The sequence below is a fragment of the Mytilus edulis genome, chromosome 3 (genome assembly GCF_963676685.1).
Source record: "Mytilus edulis chromosome 3, xbMytEdul2.2, whole genome shotgun sequence".
Classification (NCBI taxonomy): domain Eukaryota; kingdom Metazoa; phylum Mollusca; class Bivalvia; order Mytilida; family Mytilidae; genus Mytilus; species Mytilus edulis.
Window position 1 is genome coordinate 1745336 of NC_092346.1, and position 16449 is coordinate 1761784.

A 16449-nucleotide genomic window follows, 5' to 3' on the forward strand; every position below is an offset into this window, starting at 1 on the left:
TTGTTTGTCTGTATGTGATTAGGACTTCTTGTCCATTTTCTCTAACGGCTCAACCATGCTTCTCGTTTCTATCTAGATTAGACCGTTGGTTTTATACTAGTAATGTTTTGGGCCCTTTATAGCTTGCTGTTCGGTGTGAGCCCAAAATCCGTGTTGGACACCAGCGCGGATCCAGAGGGGGGGGGGTTCCGGGGGTTGGAACCCCCCCTTTTTTTTGGACGATCATTGCATTTGAATGGGGACAGTGTAATTGGAACCCCCCCCCCCCTTTGTCCTGGGTTAGGACCCCCCCTTTTTAAAATGGCTGGATCCGCCCCTGCCGTACCTTGGCCAATAAAGGTTTACTTTTATAAATTGTTACTTGGATGGAGAGTTGTCTCAAACGCACTCATACCACATATTCCTATATCTGTTGACACATCTGTGTCATCTCTGGTATCGTTCACTAAAATATCGTCATTTGAGTTTTATGGACCAGCAATAGGTTGTAACTTGGGTTGGATTGGTCGGTCCGACATCTCTGCTGGATCAGGATTTGTTACTATTGGAGCTCCCTCTGCCTCTACATCAACCCCTACCACCACGCCCACGTGTTCTAGTAAATGTTGGCGGCATGACTGTATTGTTTCCGCGAAATCTACGTATTAATCAGAAATAGAAGGAATGGAACTGTATTGATATGGAACACGATGTTGACGTTATTGCTGAGAACGTAGTAAGATCGCGGTATGAGCGTAGTATAATCGTGGTAAGAACGTGCTATAATCGCAGTAGAAGCGTGGTAAGATCGTGTTGCAATCGGATAACTCGTGGTATGGTCGTAGTGAGAACGCGATGAGCGTAGAAAGATCTTGATAAGCGTAGTGAGGTCGCAGAATAAGCGCGGTGAGAACGTAGTATAATCGTAGCGGGATCGTTGTAGAAGTGTAATGAGGACGTAGTAGCATCGTGAAAGCAACGGAAATTTTCATTTTCATGCCGCTCATACCGCGACCTCACCACGATCTGAATTTATTTTAGATCGCGGTGAGCGTGGTGGGATCGTGGTCTAGTGGGACTGGGGCTTAATCTTTATCGTTTAAAAATGGTTCTCCAATTCAGAAAAAATGAGATCTTTCTAGTATACAATGAAAAACGACCTGGAAAGTTTATATGAGACATTAAAATGATATAAGTTGTGCATTTAGAAGCTGTTTTGTAAGAACAAATTTCCCCTACGAAACAATACATGGTAGATTATGAAATACCAGCCGGTATTCCCGATTTCGGTATTAATACATGCCCCGTTTTTTTACTTCTTTTACAGAAGCGACAAATAACAACCTCAGTAGCCAGGTCAATAATTTCCTATATATAGATCGGAATTCCTTCTAGATATTAAGACTCTGATTAATATGGTTAGGGACATTTTTTCCGGAACTTTATATAAATAAAAAAAGAATAGGATATAGCAATTATCGTTATTAAGTGATGAAAACATCGGGTTACTCAATGAAATATGACTTATAGTGGAGGGGGCATTAAGTTTTGCTAGCCTTGTTAGTGTGTATGTCTGTACGTCAAGAAATTAGTTTTCGTTCTTTTATCTCGAGTTTGCCTCAACAAAATGTTATGAAACTTATACACAATCCGTATTACAACAAAATACATATCACATTTGATTTTGATGGCGTCATTTATACCATTCTAGGGTTATGCGCCTTAACAAATAAAAAAAAATACTGAATTTTTCGTTTCCGTTTTCTTACCTAAGTTTGCCCGACACCAAAATCAAGACATATACAAAATAAATTTGCAGCAAAGAAACAGCGTCTAAGACTTTATTGCTGTTCTTCATCTTGACAAAATACAGTGAGATCTTCAACACAGAGAAATCATTCTCGTCTCAATAAAAGTTGCAAGACAGCCCTAGCACCGGTTTGAGCAGAATTGTAAGTCAATATCGTCACAGTTGTACGTGGCATAGAAGACACACAGATTTGAGGCAATACGAACAATTTAATATGAACAGCTGACAAAGAAAGACTAACAAATCTGTCATAGATTGCCCGACAATTTTACTTATACATTAATATAAAACGAGACACATTTAAAGTGAAATACAGCCAGAGTAAGTTACTAGAGGTTGTATATATATATATATATATATAATCCCTCAAAAATGAAGTTTTATATGGTATGTATATATGATTAACCAAGTGTGTTCCGTCCTGCCTGTCGATTTGTCCATAGATCTGTAAAGTACTAGTAGTTACATTATGTAGGTGGTCTTTTTACCGAGCACAGAAAAAAAATCCATCATACATGTCATTTTTACCGCGCTGAAGTACGTCCATTATTCATTTTTCATTATTCAAAATTTAATAATGAATAATGGAATAGTTCACTATTCACTATTCAATGTAAATGAAATAGTTTAGGTTTCATTATTCAAGTTGGAGCTGGGAAGAGTGAAATAAAAATAAAAAAAAATAAAAATAACTGACACTATAGCTAAGTTCCGTATTTCTAAATTCGTCATTTTGGTGTTATCAAACGAACAATCAAATTATTATAAGAAAAAAATAAAAACACTCTGTAAATCTTTTATTTTATTTATTTAGAAATTCTATTTAGTTCAGGAGGATAAACTAATGGCTTTTCCTTAACTATTTTTAACAGAAATTAAAATTGAGAATGGAAATGGAGAATGTGCCAAAGAGACAACAACCCGACCATAGAAAAAAAAACAACAGCAGAAGGTCACCAACAGGTCTTCAATGTAGCGGGAAATTCCCGCACCCGGAGGCGTCCTTCAGCTGGCCCCTAAACAAATATATACTAGTTCAGTGATAATGAACGCCATACTAATTCCATGTATGGACAACCTTAACCACATATATATCAAAATACTCTATGTTGTCTTTTTTTATTTCCCCTGGACCTTTGCTATTTTTCATCCTCTGATTAAAGATATAACAAGTTGATTGTGCAGCAATGACCATTAGAGGGGTTACGGTGGACCTAAATACCAAAACACGCGTGAAAAATTAAGAAATAGCCAATTTTGAATAATGACATGGATATTTTGAATAATGGAATGGACTGCTGTGACCCTTCAGCCCGTTATTGCAGATAAACCTTATAACTCATTCGAAAACTTACTAAGAATGGAACAAAAGGTATATAGTCAATATGTTTCGCAACGCATATTAGAGGAGTACCGACGGACATTTAAGTATGTGCCTGTCCCAAGTCAGGAGCCTGTAATTCAGTGGTTGTCGTTTGTTTATGTGTTACATATTTGTTTTTCGTTCATTTTTTTTTACATAAATAAGGCCGTTAGTTTTCTCGTTTGAATTGTTTTACATTGTCTAATCGGGGCCTATTATAGTTGACTGTGCGGTGTGGGCTTTGCTCATTGTTGAAGGCCGTACGGTGACCTATAGTTGTTACTGTCTGTGTCTTTTTGGTCTTTTGTGGATAATTGTCTCATTGGCAATCATACCGCATCTTCTTTTTTATATATTAATATCGAAATACGCGTGAACATTGAGAACTAGCTTATTTGGAATAATGGAACGGACTGCTGCAACCCGTCAGCTCCTAATTCAGGAAAAAAAATATACACCAAATTAAAGCTTATTGATAGAGGAATACATTGAGAATAAACGATATGTGCCGTAATGACAATTAGCTGGATTGCAGAGGCCTAAATACAAAAATACGCGTGAAAATTAAGAAATAGCAAATTTTTAATAATGAAATGGATATTTTGAATAATGAAATGGACTGCTGTGACCCTTCAGCCCGTAAGTACAGATAAACCTTAGCTTATACATCACTCGAATGCTTATTAAGAATGGAACAAAAGGTATATAGTCAATGTGTTCCGCATCGCATATTAGAGGAGTACCGACGGACTTAATATCGAAATACGCGTGAACATTGAGAAATAGCTTAATTTCAATAATGGAATAGACTACTGCAAATCGTTTTATGACCCCTTCAAGCTGTCGTTAATTCTCGTTGACCTCGAATTTAAGCCCTTATATAAGTTGAATATTTGTCTTTATGTAGTATAGAATTTTATCAATAAAACGACATCAAAGATTCATCAAAGATGTAATTTAATATATGATATATAAAACAAAAACAAATACCGATCACTCCAGTGACATTTAGAAATATAAATAGAAATATTTATGAAAAGCCAAAAAAGAAATGTACAGTGAAAACCTACCGCTTAGGACCGCTTAAATGATGTTGAGACCCCCGGTCTTTCAATGTCCTAAATTTGACGAAATAATAGACTCTGTAATATATAAAACTTATACCAAATGGATGTAGATACACACGTGATTAAAAAGGAACTTGGGTTCTGGGTATTGTATTTATGTTAAAGAGCAACTTTGAACCTCTGTGGTGGCCAGACGGGCCAGGATCTCAGAAAAATATCTAAGTGGGAAATAGCCTAGGTCAATACCTTTGAAATGAGCTAGGTCCGGTTCAGAACTTTGATGTAGGGATATGCCGAGTAGTACCGAATGTGTGGTTAATACGAAAAATTACGTTAAGGGTCACCTTTGAACCGAGCTCTGTGGTGGCCAGACGGGCCCGGATCCCCAAGAAATATTTCAGTGGGAAATAGCTTCTGTCAATACCTTTGAAAGGGATTGACACAAGCTATTTCCCACTTAAATATTTTTCTGGGATCCGGGACCGTCTGACCACCGTATTGAAAAAGAAACCGAATACGGAAACTGAAACCAGATAAGGAAATGATTTTCGAATAAGGAAAAAGAAACCGAATAAGGAAACAGAAATGAAAAAAGGAAATGAAAATCAAATAAGGAAATAGAAACCGAAAAAGGAAATGAAAAAGGAAAAAGGAAAAAGAAACCGAATAAGGAAATGAAAATCTTATAAGGAAAAAGAAACCGAATAAGGAAATGAAAATCGAATAAGGAAAAAGAAACCGAATAAGGAAATGAAAATCGAAAAAGGAAATAGAAACCGAATAAGGAAAAAAGAAACCGAATAAGGAAATGAAAATCAAAATAGGAAATAGAAACCGAATAAGGAAATGAAAATCGAAAAAGGAAATAGAAACCGAAGGGAAATGAAAATCGAATAAGGAAATAGAAACCGAATTAGGAAAAAGAAACCGAATAAGGAAATGAAAATCGAAAAAGGAAATAGAAAACGAATAAGAAAATGAAAATCGAAAAAGGAAATAGAAACTGAATAAGGAAATGAAAATCGAATAAGGAAATAGAAACTGAATAAGGAAATGAAAATTGAAAAAGGAAAAAGAAACCGAATAAGGAAATGAAAATTGAATAAGGAAAAAGAAACCGAATAAGGAAATGAAAATCGAATAAGGAAATGGAAACTGAATAAGGAAAAAGAAACCGAATAAGGAAAAGAAAATTGAAAAAGGAAATAGAAACCGAATAAGGAAAAAGAAACCGAATAAGGAAATGAAAATCGAAAAGGAAATAAAAAACAAATAAGAAAATGAAAATCTAAAAAGGAAATAGAAACTGAATAAGGAAATGAAAATCGAAAAAGGAAATAGAAACCGAATAAGGAAATGAAAATCAAATAAGGAAATAGAAACCGAATAACGAAAAAGAAACCGAATAAGGAAATGAAAATCGAAAAAGGAAATAGAAAACGAATAAGGAAATGAAAATCGAAAAAGGAAATAGAAACCGAATAAGGAAATGAAAATCGAATAAGGAAATATAAACTGAATAAGGAAAAAGAAACCGAATAAGGAAATGAAAATCAAAAAGGGAAATAGAAAACGAATAAGGAAATGAAATCGAAAAAGGAAATAGAAACCGAATAAGAAAATGAAAATCGAAAAAGGAAATAGAAAACGAATAAGAAAACGAAAAAAAATGAGGAAAAAAAAATTTGAGGAAAATATTTTTGAGGAAAAAAAAATTTTGAGGAAAAAAAATTTTGTGAAAAAAACATTTGAAAAAAAAAATTTTAGGAAAAAAAAATTTGTGAAAAAATTTTTGAGGGAAAAAAAAAATTCAGTTTGGACTGGTAATATTTTCAAAATTTGAATATCGAAAAAGGAAAAAGGAAACCGAATAAGGAAATGAAAATCGAATAAGGAAATAGAAACTGAATAAGGAAATGAAAATTGAAAAAGGAAAAAGAAACCGAATAAGGAAATGAAAATTGAATAAGGAAAAAGAAACCGAATAAGGAAATGAAAATCAAATAAAGAAATGGAAACCGAATAAGGAAAAAGAAACCGAATAAGGAAATGAAAATTGAAAAAGGAAATAGAAACGGAATAAGGAAAAAGAAACCGAATAAGGAAATGAAAATCAAAAAAGGAAATAGAAACCGAAAAAGGAAATGAAAATCAAAAAAGGAAATAGAAAACGAATAAGGAAATGAAAATCGAAAAAGGAAATAGAAATCGAATAAGGAAATGAAAATCGAAAAAGGAAATTGAAACCGAATAAGGAAATGAAAATCGAATAAGGAAATAGAAACCGAATAAGGAAAAAGAAACCGAATAAGGAAATGAAAATCAAAAAAGGAAATAGAAACCGAATAAGGAAATGAAAATCGAAAAAGGAAATAGAAAACAAATCAGGAAATGAAATTGAAAAAGGAAATAGAAACAGAATAAGGAAATGAAAATCGAAAAAGGAAATAGAAACAGAATAAGGAAATGAAAATCGAAAAAGGAAATAGAAAACGAATAAGGAAATGAAAATCGAAAAAGGAAATAGAAAACGATTAAGGAAACGAAAAAAATGAGGAAAAAAAAATTTGAGGAAAATATTTTTGAGGAAAAAAAATTTTGAAGAAAAAAAATTTTGTGAAAAAAAATTTGAAAAAAAAAATTAATTTCAGGAAAAAAAAAATTTTGAGGGAAAAAAAAAATTCAGTTTGGACTTGTAATATTTTTCAAAATTTGAATATCGAAAAAGGAAAAAGGAAAAAGGAAACAACTTGTGTCTGGTAAAAAATTTGCGAAAGCAAATTTACAAATCTAACATTGTTGGGTTGATGTTTAGACGAGTTGTATATAGATAATGTACACAGCCATGTATCACCATCACTGCTGGTGATCCGATGGATACATCTGTTGTAGAGTTGTCACTGGCTCAGACGTACTTATAAATATTATTAATTTCTGTGACTGTATCTTACATTAATTTGTAGGATCCTTTACTATAGCTTTAATGTAGGACAGAAAGTCACAGACAGAAAGTCACAGACACAAAGTCACATGTATAATATGTTATAAACATTGAGTCCTGTTTCATAGTATAATCTTATTTTTGTTTGTTAAAAGAAAGACAGTATAATATTTTGAGAAACATCTTTCTGTAATGGGCTTTCAGTGAAAATCAAATTATTTGTACATGTATATAATTTTTAAACGTTATCCTGTGTAAAGTTAACATATTGTCAATATTTTTTATTTGCTGCTAAAAATCAATAAAGATAATCGTTATTTCTCAAATTTCAGTAATCCAATGCCTATTACTAATGTTAAGATAGTGCTACCTTATTCGGATCCAGGGTGCCCTGAGGGCCTACCCCCTCCTTTCATTGGGAACATTTGGTCGAATACATATGGAATCACTGAAGCATGTATGTAGCGGGCACTCTCTTGGGGCAGTCAGTGGCACCCCTTATATGAAAATTGTCGGAAGGCTATATCCCCCCTGCTGCTCGTCATAAGACCCGAGGCCACCCGCTGCTAGATTTTCCGCGGGTCTATGTAGGGAGATGAAACTTTTTGGAAAATCTCGAAAATTCCTCCCGGCAGAACGGCAAACAAGAAATATGCCGGATGGATAGCAGGAACCATTGGGTCAACGGCCGACTGTACCCACCCTGACTGGTTACGCCATTAGTTTGCTAACCATTGCGTTAATTTTTTAGGGGCTCCCTAGTTGACCAGTTAAAATTTCTGTCCTTATCTAGTTGATCCCCATTTTCAGTGATATTTCAAATTTTCCGCCTTCATCCAAGCCTAGTTCCCCTATTACCACGGGTGTCATTCGGTTTATCGAGAGAAATGATCGTGAAAGAATATCTAACGGCGGTCAAGTATTGAAAGACGATCGTGAAAGTTCTGGTAACGGATCGTGAAAGACATTTAATCGAGAGGATATATGAAAGATCAGTAAATATTCTAATTTAATTAATTACACAGACAAATTTACGACAAAATAAAACTGTCTGTCAAAATGGTTTAACATTATGATCAGTATGTGAGAATATCCAATTTCAAAAGTACATAGTTTTTACAAAACAACAAAAGGCAGATTGCTTCTCGACATTTCAATGACATAAAAAATGTAAACAAACACGATTTTTTTCACAAATTCGACTAGATAAACTACTTTTATCCGAGTAAGGGCATTCTATTTGAATTAAACAAATGGTTCTCATAGTTATTTTGTATAAATATAATCTGAAACTTGGTAAATAAAGAACTATTTACACAAAATTGATTTTTCGGATCGTGAAAGATGACGTACCGCATTTTTGAAGATCGTGAAAAGGATCGTGAAAGATCTGATGCTACGAAGACGTTCAAAAAGTAAAATCACAAAAATACTGAACTTAGAGGAAGATCAATTGGGAAAGTCCATAATCACATGGCAAAATCAAATAACAAAACGCATCAAAAACGAAATTATTCTTCAATTATATGATAATTAATATTTGTTATTGGTATTGAGAAAAGCTAGATAGTTCAACATCCTCAATAGGTTTAAGCATTTCAAAGTATTAATATTTTCAGAAAATGAAAAGAAAAAGAAATAACAATACGGCAATAATAAAAGACAATGGGTGACAAAACGCCGAAAAAACAATCCAGTGTTGTTGTTATGATTGTAAGGTGTACATTTTCGACTTCTGGAAGGTTTCAACTAACATCGAACTCATTATCATGCATCATTCGGCAATGTTTGTTTTATGTTGTTTGTCCTTTTGGATATATACCTGAATTATATAGCGCCAAGGTATTTCGTGTTTGGTATACATGTCTATCTGCATGTTTCATATATGACAATGGTGATGTCAATTGTATTTGATATATTGAATGATAATATTAAGATGTCTATGTCTGGCTGTCGGTCAGGGTTCATATAATTTTGACCTTATGTTCCGAATTAATTGGCCAAGCATAACTTTTACATTTGTCAGTTTCTAAGGCACTGTAAGGATCGGAACACATTTATTTGGTGTACGGGATATTTGTAGAGATCTGTATGGCATGGTTCATCTGACCTTGACCTCTTTTTATGAACCAATGACAATCTTAAGCGCATTTGACACTTCTAGTAAAACCCTTGATATTATAGACGTTAAACAAATATACTATCATAAGTAAAGCAGACATTACAGCATTTGCGATCTGGTATTCTACAGTCTGTAGTATATAGTTAAAGTACTGTTGCACAAAATGTTGGTTATCGTTCAATCTCAAATTACACATGAAAGATGCCGTTTTTGCTGTAATTTTTTGTTTGATGGATAACATTTTGGTTTAAACGTTGCATATCCTTATTATTGGCTAAATAGTGTCGGTCTGCCTGAATTGCACTAGACCGATTCACAGAGTTGAATCTTTCACACTTATTTAGACACGTTTTTAGTTGTTGTTTATTTTTTAACTTTCGAGGTAAAGTGTTGAATAGAAAAAAAAATAACAGCTTTAATGTTCATCCTTATCAAAATAGTTACAGGATTCAACCAGTTGCAGGTTTATCAAATGGTAAAATAAATACTGATTTCTGATTACTAGTATTAAGTCTGGTCACGCATTTTCTTTCACGATCAAAATAATACGTTGCCTGATCTTTCACGATCAAGTTTGATGGAAATTCAACAAATGCAAGATTTTCATAAACAAATTAACGCTTTTAAGGAAAGAACATACTTTAATTTTACTGTACTATCAGATACACCAAGGAACAAATTTCAAATATATCATGATATTCTGAAATATGACCATTATAGGTACAAAAAGCGTGTTATTTGTAATTAATTTCATAGACACGCATTGCGCCTTTTGTGTTTTTTCAAAAAATACTTCATATTTTCTTTATCTTCTTTCACAGTTATGTTGAGGAAGTTAAACCATTTTGACAGACATATTTTTTTGTTCGGATTTTTTCCGCGTTTTGAAAATTAAGCGATTTTTTCAAAGATTCTGAACTAGAATGTACATTAAATGTCTTTCACGATCCGTTACCAGAACTTTCACGATCGTCTGTCAATACTTGACCGCCGTTAGATATTCTTTCGCGATCATTTCTCTCGATAAACCGAATGACACCCGTGATTACAGGACCTTTCTGAAACTGTTTTCTTTTCAACTTCATTACAGCATTTGAATAATTATAGTTTAAGGAACTAACTTGTAAAAAAACATGGTTCTTTGACACTGCATTAAATTAAAAACTTACAGAAGAGAGTATTTGTATGAGAGATTTAGTCTATTTTAAAGTGTTTTCCAAGTTTATGCATATAATTTGTTGTTTTTATTGCAACACTATCACTAATAATGCCTGGTATCTTCTATAATACTAAAATAACGAGGTCCAATTTGTCAGCTTTCATCAGGTAAAAACGGCAAATCAAGGAATTCAACTTTATATATAGCTAATATAGGACATTGGTGTTGATTAAAAATTACACCACTCCAGACCCCTTTGTTGTCCACATAATTAATATTGCCAATAATTAACAAGTTCCGGGTCGAATCCGATACCGATACCAATAGTATATTCACCTGTTACCTATTACCTTATCTGTACGTTCCGCACCTAACAGGCGCACCATCATACGGTGTATTTAGGATTTTGATATATAAACGGGTTAAAACCACAGGGTAACACTACTACATTCAACCATTGTCACATTGTTCCCTATTGTAGTATTTTAATCAGTATGTTCACCTGTTACCTATTACCTTATCTGTACGTTCCGCATCTAACAGGCGCACCACCATACGGTGTATTTAGGATTTTGCTATATACACGGGTCATAACTACAGGGTTGACACTACTAAATTCAACCATTGTCACATTGTTCCCTATTGTAGTATTTTAATCAGTATGCCTGACTTTTTAAGATGACAATACGAATACTAAAAATCTGGACTTTTAAAATGGATGTCTACGAGAAAACCATGCAAAATCAAAAAAAAAATATGAAAGGGGTTGTGGAATTTTCAGCTGATTTTGGGTTCCTAGTAAAGTATTAAGTACATCTAATAGTTCTATGGTTAAAAAATGACACTTTGAAAGAGTGTAACAAAGACATAGCAAACCATGTGGCAAAGACATTCCCACTTCCACTGGGATAAGTCTGATTCTGATCAGATAGTCTAGGTTTCAGACTCACATTTTAAAATGCATATGCTGCAAACATGGACAGGAGTTGGATTGCAGTAGACAAGAAGACAAAATGAGTTGCTGCCATCCTTTCATGACCCTTCCAAATCTAGCAACGGAAATTTCAAAAGCAAAACTTTCAGTTTCAGTTGGTTCTGGTAAGTTTGTTATTTTTTTTTGTGGTTAGAAAAAGCAATTTGACACCATAAAAAGACCTACTGTAGAAACATCACATCTGATTCAAAACATAAATATCGGAAAAAGAGCATAGACCATTTCTCTTTGGGGAAAAAAAGGGGGGGGGGGGGGGGGGGGGGGGGGGTATTTACATAATTTTCTTGAAGCAAACACTGATTTAATTTTCATTGACATACATTTATAATGATTTAAAATTCTTCTAAAACTAAAAGATTTATGTGTTTGCCTTCTAAATTTTAATAGAAAAACTTTTTTCTCTCTCAGTCTCTCAAGAATCATGATAAAATATATATTCTATACACCTTATCGCTATTCCCGGCTGACCCGTCCGCTTGAACTTTTGACGTCAACAACAATCACTTTTCCATTGTGGCGTCAGACATTTTGTTTTATGACGTCAAAATTTTACGGGAACCTGTGTGATTTCCAGCAATGGCGGACAAATAGCGATAAGGTGTATTACAAAGCCCTCCGGTATCAGGTCTGTTCGCCCTGAGTTTGTTTGACAAATTGTCAATAACGGGTAGAGTCCATTGACTCTGTTTTTTTTTCTCCTAATTTAAAAATAATGGTTGCTTCATATCCCTTTTTTTTTTAAATGCAACCCATTGAAATAGAAAACATTCAGTAGATAGATATAGGAAGATGTGGTATGAGTGCGAATGAGACAACTATCCATCCAAATAGCAATTTATTAAAGTAAACCATTATAGGTCAATGTACGGCCTTCAACACAGAGCCTTGGCTCACACGGAACAACAAGCTATAAACATGATAAAGGACCCCTAAATTACTAGTGTTAAAACCTGCGAACAGGAAAATCAATGGTCTAATTTATATATAAAAAAAGGAGAAATGAGAAACACGTATAAATTACATAAACATATGAAAACTACTGTACATTTATGCCAACTAAAAAGTATGTGTGTTAACTGCACTACCCTTACCTACCTTTATTTTTATCCCTACCCTAAAGATTTTTGTGACAGGTTTTGATTAAGCACTGTTAAAGTCACAATATAGCTCCCAAAGAGTTGTGAATTTCCTGTCTTTATTCATTTATTTACCAGTACTACATGTACATTGTACAATGCAGCTAGATTGATACAATATATGGTTCTCAATCTCAAAAAAATGTTTTACAATTATGAGCTGTTTTTTTTTCTCTCTAAAAATTGGTTACTGTGAGACTTTTTCTTTACATTTCCTTAGTGCAGGTCATGTATCACAGTTATAAACATGGAAAGAGAACTTGTACATGTCTTTACTTCTATCGTTAATAAAATAGAATCTGAATAGAATATGCTTACAAATGTATTCCAAATTAAAGGGCCCAGAAGGGGCAACATGAAATTATAACATTACAGATTACTCAGATAAAACAAATTCAAAATAACAATATGGAAGAAATGAATTACTTGATGATGTGATTGATATCATAGCATTTATGACATTTACACAAATTAATTATCATATCTACAAAACTTTTTTTTTCAATGAACCAATGCATATTATGTTAAGCCAACTTAATGTACAATGTACATGTAGATGTAACTCACTGTACTGATCATGCAAATGTACAAATATACAATATTTTATTTCTTATCAACAGGTTAATGTTGAAGATGGAAAAGCACAAAAATAATGTTAAAATGAAAGCAGATATGATAGGAGATCACATAGGTAAATATATGATATAATTGATAAAAAAATGTCTACTAAACTAAGACAGCAAATAAGACCTGTGTTGTGGCATTATTTGTGAAATATAATCATATATAGAAATTGGAAATTCACCAGTTACATTTATTATTGTAAAAACATGATAAATAATCAATAAATTAGATTAACCCTTCAATTTTAACAATCTGGTGAACAAAAAGTAAACATAACACACAGAACACTCAAATAATTTTTTTATGATCAATTAAGGGCCATATCAGTACAGTTTACACAACAAAATTTTCATTACTCATTGTTGGAATTGTTCTCTTTATAAGAATTAAACCTAGAAAAAAATATGTTTTCTTGTCTGAGTGAGCTTGACACTGAGATCCTCATTTATATATATAGTATACATGCATTTATAACGGTAAACCTGAAGACTACATTTGTAGTTTTCATTTAAAAAAAAAAACTTTTTCATTATTACAGCTATTTTCCTAATGCGTGTAGAGTAAAACTTTGGTAGGTTCGCTTGCTCTGTTTGTATAAATATTGATTCAAGCTTTGTAATTAAGGTTGATATCTTCAAACAATAAATATAGGCATATTTGAACCTTTATGGAGTACTTTTAAATTTGATTAGATGTTATGTCAATTGCAGTTGTACAATATACAAACAAACCATGCAAGCTAACCGAAGTCTTAGATTTACATGCCTTAGGAAATTAGCTGTAAAATTAATTATATATTTGTTTCCAATGCTTATTGTTTTACCAATTTCAAATGTTTTGGCTTGTTTTTAAATTGGTCTATATCAGCTATAGGGTCAAAAGGGTCCAAAGTTAAAGTTGATTTCATAAAACAATTGAATAATTGGTGTTCTTTGATATTATGCAAAATTAAACGGTGTATTGTACTTTTTTGGGTTAAATACTTCTTATATGTTTAGATTTTTAATATTCATTTTCAAATTGCAAAAAAGATCATGGGGGCAAAAAAACCTTTGTTAGTTTATTAAAATATTATTGAAGTTTTTTTTTCTATGCTAAATGTTATCATGCATTTAGCATGTTTAGATTTATGATTTGGGCTCAGTTTTCAAGTTGCTTCAAATTGGGGTCCAAACTTTAACTTTGTTTAAATTCATTAAAAATTGCATATATGGGGTTCTTTGATATGATAAATCTAATCATGTCTTTTAAACTTTAGATTTTGGATATTGGCACAAGTCCAATTTCAAAATCATCAGTTCTTTTACCACATTTATTCTGTGTCAGAAACCTACATGTATGATGTGTCTAAAAATTCATCACAATCCAAATTCTGAACTGTATCGTGTGAATCAAGTTTGAATGTAGTGTCTATATAGTGCCGCCCTCCCAACCTGATGAAGGTGCAATTTCTGCATTTGTAATAGAATGTACCCTTGAGCTGTTTTATTCTCATTGTTGAAGGTTGTACAGAGGCATTACATTCATTTCATTTGAACTTTTGTGGATATTTGTCTCATTTGCAATCAATACTCATCTCCTTATTTTTGTATTGTCATAACGTCATAAATACAAGATGAAATCTGCAAAATTAACTTCATTAAAATTAAGTTTGCTGCAGCTTGGAATAAGAAAAAAATCAAATTTAGGTCCATTTTTAGCTAGTAAACTTTATTTCTCATTCTATGTACTGGAATGTCAGAGTTGTGATAATCGAAACACATTTTACACTAAGACAAAGTTAATAAGTAATTTCTTTTTAGGAAATTTCAATCATTTAATGTATAACAATTGTTTTCTTATTATTTTTTACAGACATTTGGTGATCCAAAAATAACTGGAGTTCATGAAAGAAGACTGATTGCTGAGACACATTTTTGTTGATAAACATGTTTATGATGAAGAAAAACTTAGATAATATTACTGATACTTGAATAAGGCTCTGATCTGTCTTTGATTTTTCCTGTTAATGTTAAAAATTGCAAGCTCAAATAAAAATAAATTGAAATGGAACTCATATGCTTTGAAAAAAAGGAAAAAAAAACGGCAATGTGAATCTCGCTGAAGTCTTGAAAACCACCAAGTCAACACACAGTTGCAACACAAATGAGAAGAGAGAGATATTTGCTAGGAAATAGAATGTTCTCACTGTCTCACCATCAGCAAGGCTTTCTCATCAGCGAAGAAGAAGTCTAAAATTACTTCTGTATTAAAAGGTCATCAGTATTGAAGACAATCAAGAAGATTACAAATGTACTTGGCCATTTGATCAACATAATAATATTTTCATTTGTCAGAAATTGTTTCTTAGATTGACTAACTAGTTTTATTCATTGAATTATTAGTAAATTACCTTTCATAGTTCATGTAGTTACATGTATGTAAATTCTTATAAGATAGTATGGAAACAATTTAATACTTCCCTAAATTCTATACCTAATGCAACAATTGTCTTGTGCTGCTAAGTCAATTAGAATTAACTTTTATGTATGTTTATAATAATCTTATTCTTGCATGTAAGCACCATTTAGTGTTATTGTATCATCTTCATTGATTGTTAAATATAATACTAATGCTATAAAAAATAATAACATTTATGATCATTTATACAGATTGAGATATTTAAAAATGTTTCAATGCTAAAAGAGAATTTATAAATTTAGACCTTTTTTTAGGAGAATTTTAGAAAGTACTACAACAAAAGCAAACCAAGAGTATATGTTCAAATGCACTATTAACTCTCTCTCCAGATAACCAAATAGAGATATGTTTATATTTTATTAAATTGATGAAGTGTATGTTAGTTTAAATTAATATGTACATGCAATTTTAAGGTTTTAAAAATCAGCATTTTTATTGGATTATCTCCCTTTGTACAATAGAAATTCAGATTTTATCCACACTGTCTCAGGTACTCATGATCAAAATGACTTATATGGTAACCAGCATGCAAGTAAAAGGTTGCAACCTGTCTTAATTTTGTCTACCTGTCAGACACAACTTCTGAATGTCAATACTTAAGATTTTTCAATATGATGAACTTAAAATTGAATTTCATATCATTTTTCAGTAACCAGAATACAACTTTAGTAATTAGCAAGCTGCAATAACCAAAAATGGGATTACTAGAAAGAAATGAATGGATTTTACTCTTTAAAGTAATAGGGACAAGTGTACTAAAGGAATTTGGAATAAAAAAAAATACCAAAAAAAAA

At 32.4% G+C, this 16449-nt stretch overlaps 1 long non-coding RNA gene across 1 annotated transcript; it reads left to right on the plus strand.

The window, feature by feature from the left end:
- The first annotated feature begins 11378 nt into the window (after window positions 1-11378).
- LOC139515604 (uncharacterized) lies at window positions 11379-16449 on the plus strand. Its single transcript, XR_011662810.1, has 3 exons — window positions 11379-11539; window positions 13192-13262; window positions 15050-16449. It is a non-coding gene; the product is annotated as an uncharacterized lncRNA (long non-coding RNA).